We start from the raw sequence: 20638 nt of genomic DNA on the forward strand, positions 1-20638 counted from the left end.
AAACAACGTTTTGGATGTCCACCTACTGTAGAATAGTGAGGGAAAAAGTTAGAGGGTCAAATAAAGATGGAAGAGATGTGTTTTAAGCCGTTCTTGAAGATGGCTAAGGACTCAGCTGCTCGGATTGAGTTGGGCAGGTCATTCCACCAGGAGGGAACATTAATTTAATTAGTAGCAGTCAAATTGATACATAGAGGTGTGACTGTATTCTTTTTCGGCTCAGTAAAAATTAATCTTGCTGCCGCGTTTTTTTGGATTAATTGTAAAGGTTGTATTTTTGAAACTGGCTGGACAGACTGCGCAAGGGATGAGAGCTGTTGCAATAGTCTAGCCCTGGCACAGACAAGGACCTTGAACGAGTAGTTGTGGGCAGACATGTTCAGAAAAGAAAGGGCCTGGATTTCTTAAATGTTGAATAATAGCCAAATCTGCAGGAAGAGGGGGCCAGTTTGTAGCAATGTGGTCTCGAGAACGTTAGTGATCATCAATCATAAACTCCAAGGTTTCTGGCTGTTTTTGAAGGAGGTATGGTTTGTTGTGACATCTAAAGCTTGCATGGTTTGACTGCACTTGTGAAGATGAAAAAGATGGGGTTTGCTGGAACCTTCCAATGCCGTTCGTGTATGGCCAGGTTGAGTTGAAGGTGCTGGTCTTTTTTATTAATCCAGCAAGAAAGCTGAGATGCGGCAGCTACCGATGGTTTCAGGATGGACTGAGGGTAGAGTTGAGTTCATCCGTAGCCAATGGTCTGAACAGCCATGTTCTGAATGACAGAACCTAATGATGTCATGTCGACGGAGAAGAGTGACGGTCCAGAACTGAGCCCTGGTAGGCAAACCAGTAGTTTGATGTTGCGAAGTGGACACTCACTCTCCAAGAACTTTGAAGGGGGACCATTCTGATAGGTAAGACTCAAACCACTGGAGTGCGGCATCCCTTTGTCAGTAGGGGACAGCGGATTGGTGGTTAACCGGTCAAAAGCAGCAGATAAATCAAGCAAGATAAGTATTGAAGACTTTGGATCCGCTCATGCCAGGTCTTAGGGCTCAGCAACTGAGAGCAAGGCAGTTCAGTTGAATGTCCACTCTGAAGCCAGATGGTGGCTGAAAAGGAGGTGTTCTGTGTGAGACAGGTAGGACCTTGGTGAATACAGCTCCTTCAAGTGTTTTGCATGAAAGGAAGAAGGGAACTTTCTGTAGTTCTCTAACAGAGAGGGTTGAGGAGGGTTATTAAGTAGTGGAGTTATACGAGACTGTCTTAAAATGATGAGGGGAAAAACACAGTGATGGAGGGATATGTTCTGTGATTGATGTGAGTGCAGTGTACAATTGCCAGGCAGAAATGGCGTTGACAGGCGATGAGATGGCAATAGGATCAGTGCGACCAAGTAGTAGGATGATTCGAAAGGCATGAGTTTGGAGACTTCTGCCCCGAGAGTGAAGAGACAAAGGATGTGGAATGAGGGTATGTTTGCTGGTGAGATGTGCGTTGATGGATTATCCGCGTGTGGAGAAAATATGTTGCACTGATGTTGTTAATTTTTATTAATGAAAAAAAACCGCTGCAGCTAGCGTCAGCTATGAAGCAGGAGGGGAGGAGGAGGACAAAGAGTTCGCCAGTGAGGAAAATGTTTTTAAAAAGCATGCGAGAGTTAGACGAATTGTTAATGTTGTTATGGTAGTATGTCCTTTTAGCAGTGTAGACATTAGCAGAAAAGGAAGAGAGGAGTGACTGATACACATTAAGGTCAGTAGTATTTTTGGATTTGCGCCACACCCTTTCAACAACTCTAAGCTTAGAACGATGTTCGTGTAGAACATCAGATAACCAAGGGGCTGAAGGGGTGGTACGGGCTGGCCTGGAAGACAAGGGGCAAACAGTGTCTAAACAAGATGTAAGAGTGGAGCAGAAAGTATCAGGTAGCACTGTTAGCATCAAAAGATGCTAACACTTTAGAGGAAGGAAGCGAAGATGAAACCATTGCAGATAGCCGGGAGGGTGAGAGTGAGCGTAGGTTACGTCAAAAGATGACATGTAGAGGGGTAAGTGATGTGTCAGGAACCATGTTGAGGTTAAGAGTGAGGAGGCAGTGATCTGAGGTGTGCAGTGGGGTAACCAGTACATGATCAGTGGAAGCAATGTTGTGTGTAAATAAGGTCCAGATTGGTTGCCTGATTTTGTGAGTAGCAGTAGTTGACACTCGGTTGAGATCAAAAGAGGCAAGCAGAGTGTGGAAGTCAGCAGATAGAGGTTTATCTAGGTGGATGTTGAAATCTCCAAGCATAACTAGGGGAGTACCATCCTCAGGAAAGTTTGAGAGCAGCACATCTAATTCATCCAAAAAGTGACCTAGTGGTCCTGGGGGTCGATAGACAACTACAAATGTATTTTAAGAGGGTAGGTAACAGTAACTGAATGAGATTCAAAGGAGCTGTTGATACCCAAAGATGGTAAAGGATTTAATTTCCAATCATTAGAGATGAGCAGACCAGTACCTCCACCTCTTCCAGTCAAACGGGGGGAGTGGGAAAAAATGAGAAATTACTGGAGAGTGCTGCAGGTGTAGCAGCGTCCTCTGGTTTGATCCAGGTCTCTGTCAGGGCCATGAGATTAAGTTTTGAATGACTAATAATAGAAGTAATGAATCGGCTTTGTTTACAGCAGACAGGCAATTCCAGAGACCAACAGAAAAAGATAGTGTATTAGCAGACATAGGCAGAGTGTGCAGGTTGTTAGGATTGCGCTGCCTACATTGTGTGGTGCGTGGTTTGCGAGTGGTAATGATAGTAGGGATCTGGAAACACATAGTAGTAATTGGATTATAAAAACTGAAATAGAAGTGAAACAAGTAGAAGTAAAAAAAGGATTAATCAAAACAATACTTATGTCCCTTGCCGGTGTCCCTGCCCAGTGGAGTCGCACGGTAGAGTCGATGGTCTTTACACTCTTCGGTCTTCACACGAGGAGGGCTTAACAGGAGGGCTGCCGCGACTGCTGCCGCGGTTTACTAACCTTTTTTTGTATACCCGTCAGACAAAACGGAAATTGAATTCAGCTGAACGCACTTTACTGTTTATCACATCAAAGGTCTAATCAAGTGCACAACAATGACAACGTATGCGATAGAGCACGAGACCAAAAGCAGCACGTTTCAACACAATAAACAAACAAGCGTTTCCTAGCAACGACAACTGCGCTAAACACTAATGAGACAAGAAATAAATACACTTACGATCTGCTTTTACCTTCCGCTGATTTAACTGCTTCTGTCAAAGGGTATTTCTTTACACTGTCTTTTGCTAGCGCTTGAACACACTTTACTGTTTATCACAACAAAGGTCTAATCAAGCGCACAACACTGACAACAATATATATACAGTATATATATATATATTATTTTAGCTTCCACAATTTCACAAAGAAATCACTTCAAGAAATACAGTTTGCATGATTATATTTTAAGGAGAGTTTTAGTAGAGTTTTGCTGTGATTGGCCAGCTATCCAGTGCGTTGTGATTGGCCGAATGCCTCAAGTGTGAGACGGAAATGTTACGCCTCTTAACGTATTGTGAAGCCTTGTCTGGCCGGAGCGACGAGATAAAAACATAAAACCAATTATAAACGTGATATAAACATGATTTCTAGTCGTAATTTCTTTTGGAAGGTAAAAACAAAGTAGTTTTGCTTTCTCAATGGAACAACATCACATACCGCGGCCTTGAGTGAGCAGAGGCTGGAGGCCTAGAGTGAGCCACCGTCTAGAGTGAGCCGCGGCCGGCTTGAATGAGCAGAGGCGGGCAGCTTGAGAACGGTGTGGCAGGTGGATTCTACGAAGGAGCGTACCTTAGTCTTGCATCAACCACATGTGACGACCCTGGGCTGGACGCCGCTTCATCCACGGTTAAAGACAATTCGGCAATCCACAGTGCAAAGTTGATGTATTTCCTCAGAGACCAGCACGGATCACTTCCAGGCATGACGAAGCGGATATTGTCCTCTTTTGGAAGGCCAAAAAAAGTAATTTCGCTTTCACAGTGAAACACACAGCATCTATACAACATCGCGGTAGCGGCAACAACAATAATACTACAATGAGAATAAAAGGTACGCCTTCTTTCTTTGCGTGAACATCTGGGCGCCGTTATGCAAATCTTACCACATACTGACATAGATATGTGGGGGCATGTTAGAACGAGTCTTTTCAGGGGGAGCGTACGAGTGTTAACTTTTATAAAGAATATCTCTTTGGATTTGAGACTTTAGTCTTTGCAACTTCACAGATCTTCTTTATTCACCAAGAGCTTGTAACACTCCAAAGAGAAAGGAAAATTTGAAATCACATCATATGACCCCTTTAAAATATGAAAATAAGTGAATTCACTCTTTGCCAGAAGGTGGCGCTTGTGCAGTGTTGGGGAGCAAACTAGTTACATGTAACGTCATTATATAATTTAATTACAAAATAAATGTAACTGTAATCAGTTACAGTTACTAAGAAAAAAATGAGTAATTAAATTAAATTAAATTATAATTACCAAAAAATCTTAACGATTTCAAAGGGGATTACATTTGAATATTTATACACATCCACATACAGATTAAATTGATTTCTTTCCCAAATTGCACTGACTATTCTGAGACATACGGCCCTATAATTTCCGCGATGTGGAAAACACAGTCTGGTTCATAGAATCCAGTCATAAAAACGGAATCCCTATAGCCTTACATGGAGGGAATATGCCACATTTTGGAGAATAAATCAAAAGTAGGTCAGTACACTTGAATCAAAACGTGTTATGGACTAGTGTCTTTGAATAATAGTTTGAATAATTTGAATAGTATTTGGATTTTTCTATGAAGATATTGTAGCGATGTACTAATTTTGACATGTAGGAAATTTAGAAAGTATAGTTTCGTTAAATCTTGAGTATTAAAGTCATGAGAGACATAGATATCAGGGCAAAATAAAGAGAATGGAAGTGAAGGTGCAGTTAAGAAGTGAACATTTAATTAGTTTGCATGTCCCCAACCTAAAGATTTAAACCTTTTTTTATTCTGAGTTTGAGATTTCCCGGTCTGAAATTTTCTCCAGTCCGCCCCTTGTGGATGTTAATGGCACAGACATGCGGTTTCATTTACTACATATAGGTCTACTGAAGCTTGCAGTGTTTTCAGCCTCTGCTGCCTCAATATATGAGTACATGAACACATAAACATAATCTCTAGAACTGCTCTGAGTCACTTCATTAGCATTTGACTTATTTTGAGAAAACTATCATTATATAATATACAAAGAGACACTAATGTTTTAAAAAGACACAAATGTTTCAGGAGTTAAGTACACAGAATAGGATGTATGCTTATTAGATAACCGTTGTGTTTCCTGTATTTATGCAAATATTTGGTTTCAAAAACAGTATCAGTAAACTTTTTTTATGATTTTAAATCTGCATTGAACTTCAGATCAATCTCAAAGTAAAAGGCAGTACTAAAGTCTGATTTTGTTGTGGATGTGTTCAAATTTGATCATCTTAATTCAAGCGATGAAGGATTTTGAAAGTCTGACAGTGTTGAGCACTACTGTAAGGTTAACCCTGCATGGTGTAAATGTTTGAAAATGGTTAACAGTTGAAAATACACATTCATTAGAAATTTAGAAAAGTAATCAAAAAGTAATCAAAAATAATTAGTTACATTATTTTAATAAATTAACTGAAAAAGTTACACTACTATTACATTTTAAATAGGGTAACTTGTAATCTGTAACCTATTACATTTCCAGAGTAACCTTCCCAACACTGTGTTTGTGGAGCACCAGAATTATAGCCTTTACTTAAAGTAAACCCTATGCTATCACAGGCTAAGGTAGTATGAAAAGAAAATGGCATCAAAATTTTCCTGGGCGAAATATGAGTTTACAGGTATGATTTAAACAACATAAATTACACAAAATACCAATTACTCATCAAAAGTAGTTCGAAACTATCTTTTGGCAAGTTTTCATAAATGCGGGCTATTTGGAGGTTGCTGCCATCCTCGCATTTAATTAATTAAATTATAGCATAAATACATGCACGCAGAATAGCCCTTGTGCTATGCTTCTTTACTAGCACATTGTGAATTTCACTCACAGTATATTGGTGGAAAATACAGACTATACAAACTGTGTGAGGGAAACCTAAACTACCTAACTGTGTGAGGGAAACCTAAACTGAACCATTCACTACATATACTACAAGCAGGCCATCGCTGAAAACGAGCGTGTGAGTTTGTTTTCAGAATGCTGTTGTTACTGGTGCAAACTCCCATATGCACAAATCCTTATTCGAAAAATATAATTTACCGGCAGCCAGTAGGCCCCTCCCAAGTGTAGGCCCCTGGGCTTCAGCCTGTTGAAGCCTGTGCATCAGTGCGTCCCTGTAAACCAGTATATGTCTTGTTATACCAATGTATCATAAACCAATTCATTTGTCACTAAACTAAACTTTCAACAAGTGAACCAATCCATATTCAAGCAGTACATATGCATTATTTTCTGAACGCCACAAAATACAATGTGAGTCTCTATTCTCTCTGCCATCTCTGATGTAATCAGCCTGGTTTCTTTTACATTTCTGCTGTTTTGGACTGATTGTTTGAATGCATTCACTTACTGGATCATTGGAGTGATAAAAATCAAGAATCAAGATCCAATAATCCACTGAAGAAATTCCAATCAGTGATTGCCTGCGCCAATCCTGTCATGATACTGGATTTGGCTTGAACATTTCTCATTATGCATATTGATTGTTTGTTAAATGGTTCAGTTTGATGGATCTGTAATGCTGATGAATGTTCTGTAAATGTCAATAACATGAAACTTGTCAGTTTATAATAAGATCCAACATTTACTGAGATCCTTGCCCTTTATGAATGCTCTATTACGGTTAAATGTTAATCAAGAGCATACATTAACACATCAAGTAACACTGAAATGTCACAATTAGAGTAAGCTTCAGGAATAAAATTGGTTTAATTACTCAAAATGAGTAAGGCTATTATTAATTTTGCTCGTAAGTCCAGTTCAATATGTTGTGACGTATGCTATCATCATCGCACAAAAAAATCTCACTGCCAACAGATGAAGCTCCTCTTTTATTCTCCTTTACAGCCTTGACTCTCCACAACCTCTGAAAGAAAAGTCTTTCTTCTGAGCAACATTTACATGATAACAGAGTCCCGAGTGCACAAAAAAACCTTGAAATGAAATAAAAATAAGAGGAATTATCACATCTGTTTGTTAGTAATTGTGTTTTCTCCTTGAAACTGTCTCATAATTGGACTGTCACTCAGCAGTGATGCCTATGCCTAAAAAGGTGTAAATAATGCATTGGTTTACTTTTGTGCTCTGCAAAGGCATGCAGATGAACGGCAGATCACATTAGAAGCGCAAGGATATGGAAACAAGTTTCAAACAGCCCTCAGGGAGAATTAAGTATGATCAGTTACCTTTGCAGTCATGCTGTCCTCCAAAAAGTTGACAAAAATGATGACATCTGGGAAAATTAACAAAAAGCATTGAAAACATCTAAAAAATGAAATAAAGAATTTATGAGATGTTTTTTTTTTTTTTTTCAGTTTAATGAAAGCTCCCTTTTTTTAACTGGCAAACTGTCCATGGGTTGGAAGGCTTGATACGGGCTGAACCCTCGTGATGTCACAAGGGCCCTTTTATAGTGACACGTGCATTTGGGGCCAAACAAACAACCCCAATTTACCTGATACTTTTTATTCAAAGAAACACTGAAAAGCAAGGGGGGAAAACAAAAATCCAAATTTTTATTTAAACAGCATTCAGATGTATAAAGTTTAACTTCTATCCAAAATTACAAAACAGCCGAGACATACCTATTATTTTATTTTGTAATGTTATGCTGTTTTCTATGTGTAGGGGAAACGAAAGACTCAAAGGTCCTCACTGATCGTGATTAAATGTCCATGCTATTGATCTGAATTTCAATAATATTTTCAAAGGTAGAGTCACTGTAGAAAAGAGAAAAAAAACATTTGAAATATGACTATGCCTTTTTACCCCACAAATACAATAAAAATAGTTCAAGGAAAATTTTCAGTAATGAACTTTTGGCCAAAAGGATTTAAAGCAAAGGGGTTTTTAAATTTCAACCATGTACAAAAAGCTTTAAAATCATCGCTTAAAGCAGAAGTAAAAGAAACAATGCACCAAGCATAAAATAGGCTGAACTGTTGTTTTTGTTAAATTTACCACACATATAAATTAAATAGATCATGATGACCACATGCTTCTACATTGCTCACCTTGATGGTTACTGGTGGCTGACTGTACTGATTCCTATTTGGTACAGTAAATCCACCAAGCAGGAACAACTGTAAATTCCCAACTGATTTTTTGGTTCAAGGAGAGGTTGGAACCAAGACTTCTGTTTTCGGGGTCCTAAAGACAAGACATTCAATTCACATCTTTATGTCAGGAAGAGATTAAATATATAAATATGTTTGCTACATTCTAAACACTGCTAATAGGAAAGTCACCATCATGTAAATCTATTCTTTCTTAGCACGTTGGCTGCCAAAATTTTAAAATGACGAAGATGTAGAACATTAATTTTGGCAGCAGTTAAAGTTTGTTCTTTACATAGCTGCTTAAGCAATAAACTGGTTAAATATGATGTGATGTGATAATGAGCTACCGTTATGTTTAACAAAAGTTTTTGTATTTAAAAGTAATCATCTGATTCTTTGAACTTAACTCTACATGTATTATTGATGTTATGGGGGTTGAGACCTTGAATTGGTTGAAGTGAATCCATCCAGACATGAGGCAATTATAACTTCCCAACTGTTTGGTACAGATGGAATTTAGTACCACAAACAGATGGACTGAACAAACATTCATTTATATCTATGAAACACAAACAAAAAAAAAAAAACAACACAATGAAAACTGAAAAAAAAAGAGACGTTCAACCACAATTAATTTATCATTTACTCATTTAGCAGACGTCTTTTATCTCAAAGCTACTTTACAAATATAAACATAGAAGCAATCAGACGCAACGAGAGAACAACAACAGTAGACCATTGCCCTGACAAGTCTCAGTTGAGGGTGGCACGATAACACGTAGCATTTTTTTTTCATTTTCTTTCCAAGAATAGTAAAGACAAGAAAATTTAAGGTGCTAGTATAGTTGGTCCCAGTGCTGCGAAAAAGATGAGTCCAAAATTTAGAGCTTTTTTTTGAAAAATGAGTAACAGACTCTGATGTCTAGCACATTGAGATAGGGAGGATCATTCCCACAGCCTGACCAATCCGTGAAAAGGTCTCGTGAGAGTGATTTTGAACCTCTGTTGGTATGGCGACTCAACACAGGCGTCCGTTCACGTTGATTGCAGAATGCAAGCTTCTTGGATGGCGCATAAGTTTGTAAGCTAGTGAGTTTAGTGTACTTACTTGTTGCCGGGTGCCAGGGGTCGTCTTGTAGGCAAAGCATCATTAACCTTGAATTTGGGATGCTAGCAGCTACTGGTAGCCAGGTGTAATCCTTATAGGAGAGGAGTAAACGTGAGCGTTTTTTGGCTCAATTGAAGACAAACCTCGCTGCTTGCATTCTGTAATCAGTTGTAGAGCTTGATAGTACATGCAGGAAGGCCCGCTAGGATAGCATTCAATATTCGCAGTCTGAGAGCACAATGCTTGGACAAGAATTGGGTGCTTGCTCTGCAGGAAGGGTCTAATCTCTATATTTGTATAGGCTAATCTGCAGGCAACCGGGTCGTTTTAGCAATAGGTCTGTGAAGCTTAACTGATTAATCACTGATTTACTTTAAGCTTAAATATAACGTATATTAATGCATAACGGATTAATAATATTCCGAAGTTGAAGAGATAAACCCGTGAATCATTTGGTGGTGATGTTACTCTGCAAACATAGAACCGTTAAACTCACAATAAGTATTCTTATACGCTGTAAAGACAACACTTTTGTACACTCATTTAAGGCGATTAAAAAAGACCCAACGATTATATACTATATATATATATATATATTATATTATATTACCTATATACCTCACCCTCACCTACTGCCACCCCACTACCCCTATATATATTATCATAAATGTTACAATTAAAGGTTTTTCAAACAACTTGTCAAGATGTTACACGCAGGTAAAATCACACTGGTCATGTAACCACAATTACAATGCAAGCACATTTTATGATCTAATGTGATTTCCTACCATCTCTGAACAAAGGTAGACCCTCTCGAAGCGAGAGAGCTTGACATACATCCACAGTGGCCTTCCCACAATGCCATTCACACGCCATGATAGTGCCCTGCCTGGTTGTGGATTGTAGCAACATGATTCTCCTCACACATTGCATATCATATTCTGTTTCCATGTAACACCACACACACTGTAATAGAATGGGATTCATTGATCAGTGTTCAAAACTGTCAGTCTCTTCTATAGGAACCAGCTTACATGTGAATGATGAAACATTTGATCTCACCCAGTATTCATGTCGAGCATCTGTGATATAATGCTGTTGCTCAGATGTAGAGAGGAAGCTGATGTTTTTTGATGAGATTCCGTCAGTAGTCACAGGAACAAGTCAAAGAACTCACATCAATGTCCCAATACATAGTCAGAAGGTACGAAAATGTGATCAAACAGAAGCAGTTTAAGCAGAACAGAAGTAAATCTATGTCCCCTCACAGTCAAAGAAACAGGTTTTCTTCATGCCACTCCTATGTGTCTTTTTTCTGGAATGTTCGATATGGTTGCTGTATTTTTTATGAAAGCTCTACTCTTGCGGCAGAGATCAACTGATACTAATCTCAGATTATTTTTATATTCAAGTGTCCAATTACTGATATACTTCAGACAATTTTAATTATATGTTTTTTGATGCAGTACCTGAATGATCATTAGACTACAACTTGAAGTAAAAAACACGACACGGCCATCAGTATGAATATTTTATTAATAATAAAAAGATTACTAAATTCTAGGTTTTTTTATGCAAACTTCTACAATCGAAATGGTCCTGGAAATTCATTTTCATCTTTGTTTTGGGGTTGTCTTTTTTTTTTTTTGGTACTTTAAAATTATCCAAACAATTCATTTAAATAAGTTATATAAGTTCAAAATATCAGAGAAAAAATAGTTAGCCGATTATGATCTGTCTTCTTTGCAAAGATGCAATGTATTGTGTAATGTTCTCATTCAAGAAGAAAAGAACAGCTAGAGAAGTTAATGAATGTGCATGATTTAAGTTGCATGAGACACTGGGGTGCTACAAAATCAAACATGAAATATAAAAAAGAATTTATGAGAGTGTTTTTTTTCTTTTTTTCCAGATTTATGAATGTAATTGCTCACCTTCTTTTAACTGGCAGAACATGCCCATGGATTGGAAGGGTCATTGATACATGTACATGAACCATCCAGTGATGTCATCACAGGCCTTGTATGAGTGGTGACATTTGTTGTGTCTATTCGGCCCAAACAAACCAGACCCTCACATTTTACACTGATACTGTGTGTTTGATTCAAAGAACACACACTGAAAGAAAGCAGAGGAAGAGTCAAAAAAAATCCCAAAATTTTTTGATTTAAGGAGCATTATATGATGTGATAAAAGTTTAATCTTAGCTATCCAACATTTACGCAGAAGCAGAGACCAGAGATCATACCAGTAGGTTATTGTTTGATTTCTGTAATGTTAGTGCTGTTACTGATTGTGGTAGGGCAAACTGAATAGACATCAGAAGGTTCCTCAGCTGATCGAAAGTGATACTACTGTCCATGCTATTGATCTGAATTTCAATCAGATATTCAGTCAAAGGTAGAGTCAACTGTAGAAAAAGAGAAGAAAAAAACATTCAGAAATGATGGATATACCTTTTACCTACTAAATACAGTACAAACATAGTTCAGGAAATTATTAATAGATAATGAAACTTTTTGGCAAAACAGGATTTAATGGACTAAAGGTGTTTTAAATTCAAACCATGTATCTCAAACAGCTTTGCAATCATTGCTTAAAGCAGAAGTAAAAGAAAACATGCACCAAGCCATAAAATATAGGCTGAACTATTTGTTTTTGTTAAATTTTACACACAATACTAAAACAAATATATCATTGATGAAACACATCTGATAGCATGTCTCCACTCATTGCATGGCAGGTTACTGGGGCTGACTGACTGATTCCTATGTTGTTACAGCTAGTAAATCCACTCAAGCAGGGAACAGCTGTAATTCCACTGAGTTGGTGCAATGAGAGTTTTGGACCACAGACCTGCAGTGTCTCGCAAAGACGATCGACATTCCAAAATCTCTTATTTCAGGGAAGCAGATGAAAAATATAAATATATTATTTGCCTACTTACTAAACACTCTAATATGCAAGTCACCATCATGTAAATCTATTCTTTCGACATTTGGCTGCCAAAATTTAAAAATGAAGAAGATGCTGTAGAAAATTATTTTGGCAGCAGTTAAATTTCTGTTCTTTAATAGCTGCTTAAAGCAATAAACTGTTAATTTAAATATGATGTGATGGTGATAAATGAGCTACCTGTATGTTACAAAGAAGTTTTTGTATTTAAAGTATAAATCTGATCGTCTAGACAGTAACATCTCATGTATTTTATTGATGTTGATGATGGGAGACTTGAAATTGTTGAAGTGAAAATCCCATCACAGACATGAGCAATTTATAAACTTCCCAACTGATTTGTACAGATGGAATTTAGACCACAAACAGATGGACCTGAACAAAAACATTCATTTATATCTATAAGAAAAACAATTAACAAACAAAAAAAAACAACAACAATGACAACCTGAAAAAAAAAAGGACGTTCTAAACCCACATTAATTTACATTTAATCATTTAGCAGACGCTCTTTATCCAAAGCTACTTAACAATATGAGAACAATAGAAGCAATCAGACCAAGCGAGAGAACAACAACAGTTATACAAGTGCTTACTGACAGAGTCTCAGTTAGTGTAGCACAGAACTTCGATAGCATGTTTTTTTTTCTTTCAAGAATAGGAAAGACAAAGAAAAATTTAAGTGCTAGTTATTAGTTCAGTCCAAGTGCTGCTGGAGAAAAGATGGAGTCTTTAGATGTTTTTTGAGAAATGAGTAAAGACTCGGATGTTAGAAGGTGAGATAGGGAGGCTCATCTCCACCAGCCGGACACAGTCCAGGGAAAAGCGTCCGTGAGAGTGATTTTGAACACTCTTTGGTGGATGGCACCACAAGGCGCGTTCACTTGCAGAATGCGAAGCTTTCGGAGGGCGCATAAGTTTGAAACTAGGTGAGGTTTAGGTATATTGGTGCGTTTGCCAGTGGTGCCGTCTTGTAGGCAAAGCATCAGTACCATTGAATTTGATGCGAGACGGCTACTGGGTAGCCCAGTATAACCTGATGGGAGGAGAGGAGTAAACGTGAGCTTTTTTTTGCGGCTCATTGAAGACAACCCTCACTGCTGTCGCCTTCTGTATCAGTTGTAGAGGCTTGTATAGTACATTGCAGGGAAGGCCTCGCTAGGAGAGCATTACAATAGTCCGCCACCCGTCTGGAGAGAAACGAGAGCTTTGGACAAGAAGTTGGGTGGCTTGCTCTGACAGGAAGGATCTAATCTTCCTATAGTTGTATACGGGCAAATCTGCGGCACCGGGTCGTTGTAGCAATATGGTCTGTGAAGGCTTAACTGATGTAATAACTGATTTACTTTAAGGCTTTAACATGATAACTTATATTAAGCATAACTGATTAATAATTTTCCAGAAAGTTTGAAGAGATAAAAATGAATCATTTGTTTGGGTGATGTTACTCTTGCAAAAGAGCAAGGAACAGCTTAAACTCACAATAGTATTCTTATCAGCTGTAAAAGGGACAAATCAGCTTTGTACACTCAATTAATGCGATAAAAGAATCACGCATTAATATATATATATAGTATTATCTATCTATATAATATCTATATATATATATTATATATAAATAGTATATATATTGGGTATACAGGGGGTGAGATTACTTATTGAATTGTAATCAGTTACTATTACAGTATACATGACAAAAATTGTAGTCCAGTAATATAATCTCTGTAGATACCCTTTTTGGTGACAATAATCTGTATTCCTTTGGTTACCTTTTGGATAATTGTGTACCCTATTTGATATCAATATATTGAATATCCTATTCTTTTGACAGATACAAAGAAAAGTAATTATTCCATGAATATATTCATTCCCAACACGCAACCACAATAGCTTCTTTTTCAAGTTGCAATGTATGGACAGTTAATACTTTACCAATAATACTAATACTAATAATGTACCTTGCTTTTATTTAGTGTTTGCTAGTCAAAAAACATTTTAAGATCATAGTAACAAATGAGGAGCAATGACAAAACAATAACAACATGACAAAAATTAATATTAAAGAACACTGATAAAAAAGGAGTTGTTGTAGTTGAAGTAACATACTACATAAAAAACAAAATGTAATTTCTACGATTAATTTAGATTAAAGGCAAGAATAAAAAATAATACAAGTAAATTTCGTATGTTAGTATTGCACACATTCGATCACTTCGTCCGTTGCCGGAGGTTTAAGCTTGTAGTCCATTAAAGTTCGGAAACTTTATAAAGTATCATTTAGTTGGAGATTGTTGTTGTTATGTGTTGTGTTATCCATATTATTTAAGTGTAGAAATATCAAAGTTATGTATTCAAAGTATTCCATCACTGGAATTGCGACAAGGATATGTCTAATTAAAAATTTTAAAATAGTTTTCCAGACTGTTTCGAGTTAATATTATACACCATCTTTTATGAGTCGCTTTATGATGTTAAGTTTAGTGAATTACTGTTTTATGACATCTGGAGTTCGTTTTCTACTCAAAATGAGCAATTTATACTGCAAACACTATTTCCAGACTGATTGTAACCGTCATTTGTGTACCAAGTATTGAGAGTCTCTGTGTTCATTTGGGTAATATTATATCTAAAGTCTATTTGCTTACGAGATTTTATTTAATTCAATACTTTAAGTTTTACTTCAGAAATATATGTGTGCAAACCTTGCAAAAGATGAGAAAAATGAAGGGAATCTTATTGTTTTTTTTTTTCAGTGCATTAGAAATTACTGTTATTTAACAGCACCGTATTACAGTGATAAAGCATATTTAAGTAAAATTTACAAACAAAGAAGGCAATCAAATTTACTGGGATTTCACAAGTAAATGTAACCTTTAAACATTTCTCTTTTAAAGCTATTAATAATTATGTTTTATGTTTTTATCTTGTCATTTTTTTTTTTTTTTTTGTAAATTAGAATACTAGCCAACTTTTTGACGCCCTAGCTTATCTGTCCTTTCTCGTGACGAATTTCTTTGTTTCTCACCTAAGCCTCGTGTGTTTCAAGTAAATCTACTCCACATTTTTTTTTTTTTCAGTGAACATGAAACTCAAACAACTGATACATATGGTACTTCATATATATAATCACGCCAGTAAAGATCAGCTTTTCTAGGTCAAATACGTTCATCTCTTAAAACACTTGAAGTGCATGAGGTATGGTAAAAATGAAGAAAAATCAACCATTACACAACTATATATTAAAAGAACATGAAATTGTTCCCAGCAATAACTTGTAGGTCAAAGATTTCTGTGGACAGCAAATTAATCCGTGGTAGGCAGTGGCATTTTCCCCCATGTCGTTTTCGTTAAAAATGAAATCATGTCTATACACTCCAGTGATTAAAGGCTGCAGGTTCCCCTCATTTTCATTATCTTGTTGCTGATTACTTCGGACGCGTATTCTGACCCCCCCCCCCGAGCTTATTGTCCCCCCCCCCCCCCCCCCCCCTCATGGTAATCCCATAAAAAAAGTAACTGTAGTCTGATTACGTAGTATTTGAAGGAAAGTATGTTTACTCTAATTGCAAGTACTTGATGTTTTGGAATCTGATTACCGTGTAACCAGATCTACATGTAATCCGTTTACTACCCAGCTCTGTATATATGAACATATATATATATATATATGGTAAAATGTTACTTACTATATTATCTACATCGGCCACCCCTTTCTTGTTACCAAACAACTTGTCAAGTGTTACTGATCGAGTAAACTTCACACTGGTCATGTAACCCACAATTACAATCATGTCACATTTATGGATCACTCATATCTGGATCGAATTTGCCTACCTGTATGACAGCCAGTAGACCCTCTGAAGGGAGAGCTTGAATACATCCACATAGTGCCTCCCCAGACTAATGCCATCACGACACGACTGATTAGGCACGTTGCAGGTGTCACTGGGACAAAACATGATTCTCCTCACCCAATGTTGCACTCATATTCTGTTCCATTTAAACCCACACACTGTAATAGAATGGGATTCAATTGATCAGTGTTCAAACTGTCAGTCTCTTCTAATAAGTGAACTCAACTTAGCAATGTGACATGATGAAACATTACTGATCTCACCAGTATTCATGTCGATATCTGTGATATTAATGCTGTCTGCTCAGCAGCTTAGTGAGAGGAAGGCTGATGTTTTTGATGAGTTTCCGCTAAAAGTAGTCCACCAGCGGAACAAGTCAAAGATGAATCTCACTATCAATTGACTCGCATGCCATAGTAGAAGAAGGTACTGAACAGATCAAAGACCAAATGCAGTTTACGTCAGAACAGAGAGTATGAAATGATCTTATGTCCACCTGTCACAGTCAATAAAGAAAGGTTTTCTTCCGCCACTACTTCTTGTCTTTTTTCTGGCGAATGTTGATATGCTTGCTGTATTTTTATGCAAAGCTTCTTACCTCTGCAACAGAGGATCAACTGATACTAATTCAGATAATTGTTTAAGTTGTCAAACGTGTCCAATTACTGATAGTGCTAGAGAACCAATTTCTTCACTTAGGTTATGTTCTTGATGACACAGTACCGAACTGAATTCATTAGACTCAAAAACACACAGATAAAAACACGACATCCATTATGAATATCCTTATTATTAATAAAAAGATAAACTAAGGTCTAGGTTTTATGCAAACTTCTACAATCTCGTAATGGTCTGAACATCCATTTTATCTTTGGTTTTGGTGGGTTGGTCAATTTTTTGTTTTTTTTACTTTAAGAATTATCCAACATTTCATTTAATCATAAGTTTAAATAACTTTCAACAATATCAGCAAAACTACAATAGTTAGCTGATTATTGATCTGTCTTCTTTCACTACAAGATGCAATTGTATTGTGTAAGCGTTCTCATTCAAAGAAGAAAACGACCAGCTAAGAAGTTACTGAAATGTGGCATGATTTAGTTGCATGAGACTACTGTGGTTGCTACAAATCAAACATGAAAATAGAACAGAATTCTATGACAGGTGTTTTTTCTTATTGTTTTCAGATTGAATGAATGTAATGTGCTCACCTTTTTTGTACTGGCAGAAACTGCCACAGTCGGATTGGAAGGGGCATTGATACATGTACATGAACCATCAGTGGTGTCATCACAGGTCTTGTATAAGTGACACGTGTCATTCGGCCCACAAACAAACAGACCCTACATTTCACACTTGATACTGTATTTCATTCAAAGAACACACTGAAAAACAGAGGAAGAGTCCCTCTAAAGAAATCCAAAATTCATGTTTTTATGGCAGCATTCATGATGTATAAAGCTTTTAATCTTAGCTATCCAACATTACCAGAAGCAGAGCCAGAGAGATATACCAGTAGTTATGTGATTTCTGTAATGAATTAGTGATGTTACTGATTGTGTAGGGCAAACTGCAAAGACAAGCAGTAAGGTTCCTCAGCTGATCAGTGATATTACTGTCCATGATGCTGATCTGAATTTCAATCAGATATTCAGTTATAAGGTGGCATCACGATTAATAAAGAACGGGAGGCAAAAACACATCCAGAAATAGAGTGACTACTTGACTTTTTACCAACAAAAATACACCATTTATCCAGTTTCACAAGAGGGAAATTATATGATGTATCGGTGATTATGTTTCCAGGCCCATAAGACTTACCTGGAACAGTTATTTTAACTACTCCAGCATCAATTTAACCAGCTCTGTCATAGATGAAAGAATCAGTATCTAGAAGCATTCAGTCAATTCATATAAAAGATGATTATAGTAATTTAATATTTAGTGTACAATTATTTAAAATATTAATCAAATGCATCATGATGAAATATATTTTTCTACATGCTCACCATTGCATGGGTTACTGCTGGATGTTTGATTCGCTATTTGTTACAGTAAATCCACTCAAGCAGGAACAGTTGTAACCCCCCAATTGTGTTAGTGCAACGAGAGGTTTGGACCACAGACCTCTGGTGTCTCAAGACATTCATTCACATCTTTATTACACAAGAAGAGATGAAAAACATGTATTGTTGCTATTAGGAACACTCTAATATTAAATTCACGGCAATTCATATTTATATTTCTTGTGGTTTGTTTACCAAATATAAAAATAGGGGATGAAGAAAATTCTTGTATCATTAGATGAAAACACTAATTGTTGCTTTAATTGTTAATTAAAACCAATAAATGTTGTTAAATATATTTTGGATGATTATAAAAAAATTGAAATCAAAATGCCTTAAAGAGAATATCTTTGGTTATCTTCCTAAATTAGGCTATATATTAATTGTTTGATTCAGGGATTACCTCTACATGTGTTAGTGATTGTTGATGGGGAGACTTGAAAATGTTTGCAGTGAATCCATTCAGACATGAGCATTATAACTTCCCAGCTGATTTGTGCAGTTAAAAAAAAGAATTTGGACCACCATATACAGATGAAAATGAACAGACATTCATTATATCTATGAAGAAAAAAACAACACAATAACCAAAACCTATAAATAATTACTGATCCTTATATAGATATATTATATATATATATCCACAAGATATGACTTAAACCACAATATTACAGAAACACAACATTTATCCACACAAAAAACATTATTAAAAAATATAAACATAACAACTATTAAAACAAAAATTCAGTGTCATAAAACTTACCATCACATGAGTTGTTGTGGCTCACAAGACTGTCGTTATTAGAGAGGTCATTATATTCCACTCCAGCATGAACACATGTGCCTCTGCCAATAGATTGTCTATACATCTCGAGATTGACCACCACACTGGACGACTCGTCCCTTACCTCATAGCACTTCTGAAATTGAGTCTGGAAAAATCATAGAAGGGAGCGTGGGAGTCAGTGTTTCTTATACTATATAATGTTTACAATCCGTGCTGTCCACAACAACGGTGTCTGAGTGTCGCGCTGAGTGATTAATCGCACTGGTAATGTTATCTACGACTTACAATCAGTACATTTCTGTTGCTACTATAGTGTAGATTTCTCACCTCTTGGCAAAGTGGACACTTCTGATTCAAGGGCGCGTCACGCCCCGACCGTTGCAATTTCACCCACCAAGTTGCCCCGTCAGACTCCCAATGCCATCACACACATGATGGAACTGCAGGGTGTCACTGCGGCAAAATATGGATTATCCTCACACTTGCATCATATTCTTGTTCCATTTCAACCTTACCACCAGACAATGTCTAATATGAATGGGATTTCAGATTCAGTATCAGTGTGCGACACAGTGTGCAGTTTCTTTTACTTACTGAACTCAGCTTAGAATGATGACATGATGTGACACCTTCTGATCTCACCAGTATTCATGTCGATATCTGTGATATTAATGCTGTTGCTCAGAGTGAGAGGAAAGGCTGATGTTTTTGATGAGCTTCCGTAAAGTAGTCCACCAGGAACCAAGTCACAAGAATCTCACATTCAATGCTCAATCACATACTTAGAAGGTAGAACTGAAAGTAAACAAACAGAGCAGGTTGAGCAGAACAATCAGTAGGTTTACATTTTTTATAATGGCAACAATGTTAGTTATTTTCGATAATTACTCACTTCTTCTCAGCAGAAGACACTGAGCTTTATATTTAAACAGAATGTATCCGTAGTGTTGGAAAATATATTTATGACAAAACTCCTTATAATAGACCATGTGTTTTATATAGAATTACTTGCAAACAAAACAACAAGCAAATAATCAGTCTGTCAAACCTAGTAATAAAATGCAGTAAAATGCATTTGGCCAAATACCCGGACATCCAGGCACAGGAACCAGTTTCTTCCCCCCGAGGTAATTACCTCATGAACAGTTAAATGTTTCCCCACTTATGCAATAAAAATGTGCAATATCCTTATATTTATTGTTACCACCTCCATCCTAGTAACATCCCCCCTGCATCTCCACTCTACTCTATTCCATTTTATCATTTATAGCACAACTGTTCATACAATTTATTTATTTTTAGATTTATTTGCAATATTTGTCTATTTTATATTTCCTTTTTTTGTTGTTTGCCTGTGTGTGTGTTGTCTCTTTGTGTACTGGAAGCTTATGGTCACTAAAAACAAATTCCTTGTATGCGTAAAGCATACTTGGCAGTAAAGCTCTTTCTGATTCTGATTTCTGATTCTGATTCTGATGCTGATTCTAAAATTAAAGCAGGAAAACAG

At 36.8% G+C, this 20638-nt stretch overlaps 1 protein-coding gene across 1 annotated transcript in view; it reads right to left on the reverse strand.

Annotated features, from left to right (window-relative positions):
- The window catches only part of LOC109072723 (tumor necrosis factor receptor superfamily member 21-like), a 150421-nt gene that overhangs the window by 12068 nt on the left and 117715 nt on the right, over positions 1 to 20638 (reverse strand).

Source organism: Cyprinus carpio, chromosome A20 (genome assembly GCF_018340385.1).
Source record: "Cyprinus carpio isolate SPL01 chromosome A20, ASM1834038v1, whole genome shotgun sequence".
Classification (NCBI taxonomy): Eukaryota; Metazoa; Chordata; class Actinopteri; order Cypriniformes; family Cyprinidae; genus Cyprinus; species Cyprinus carpio.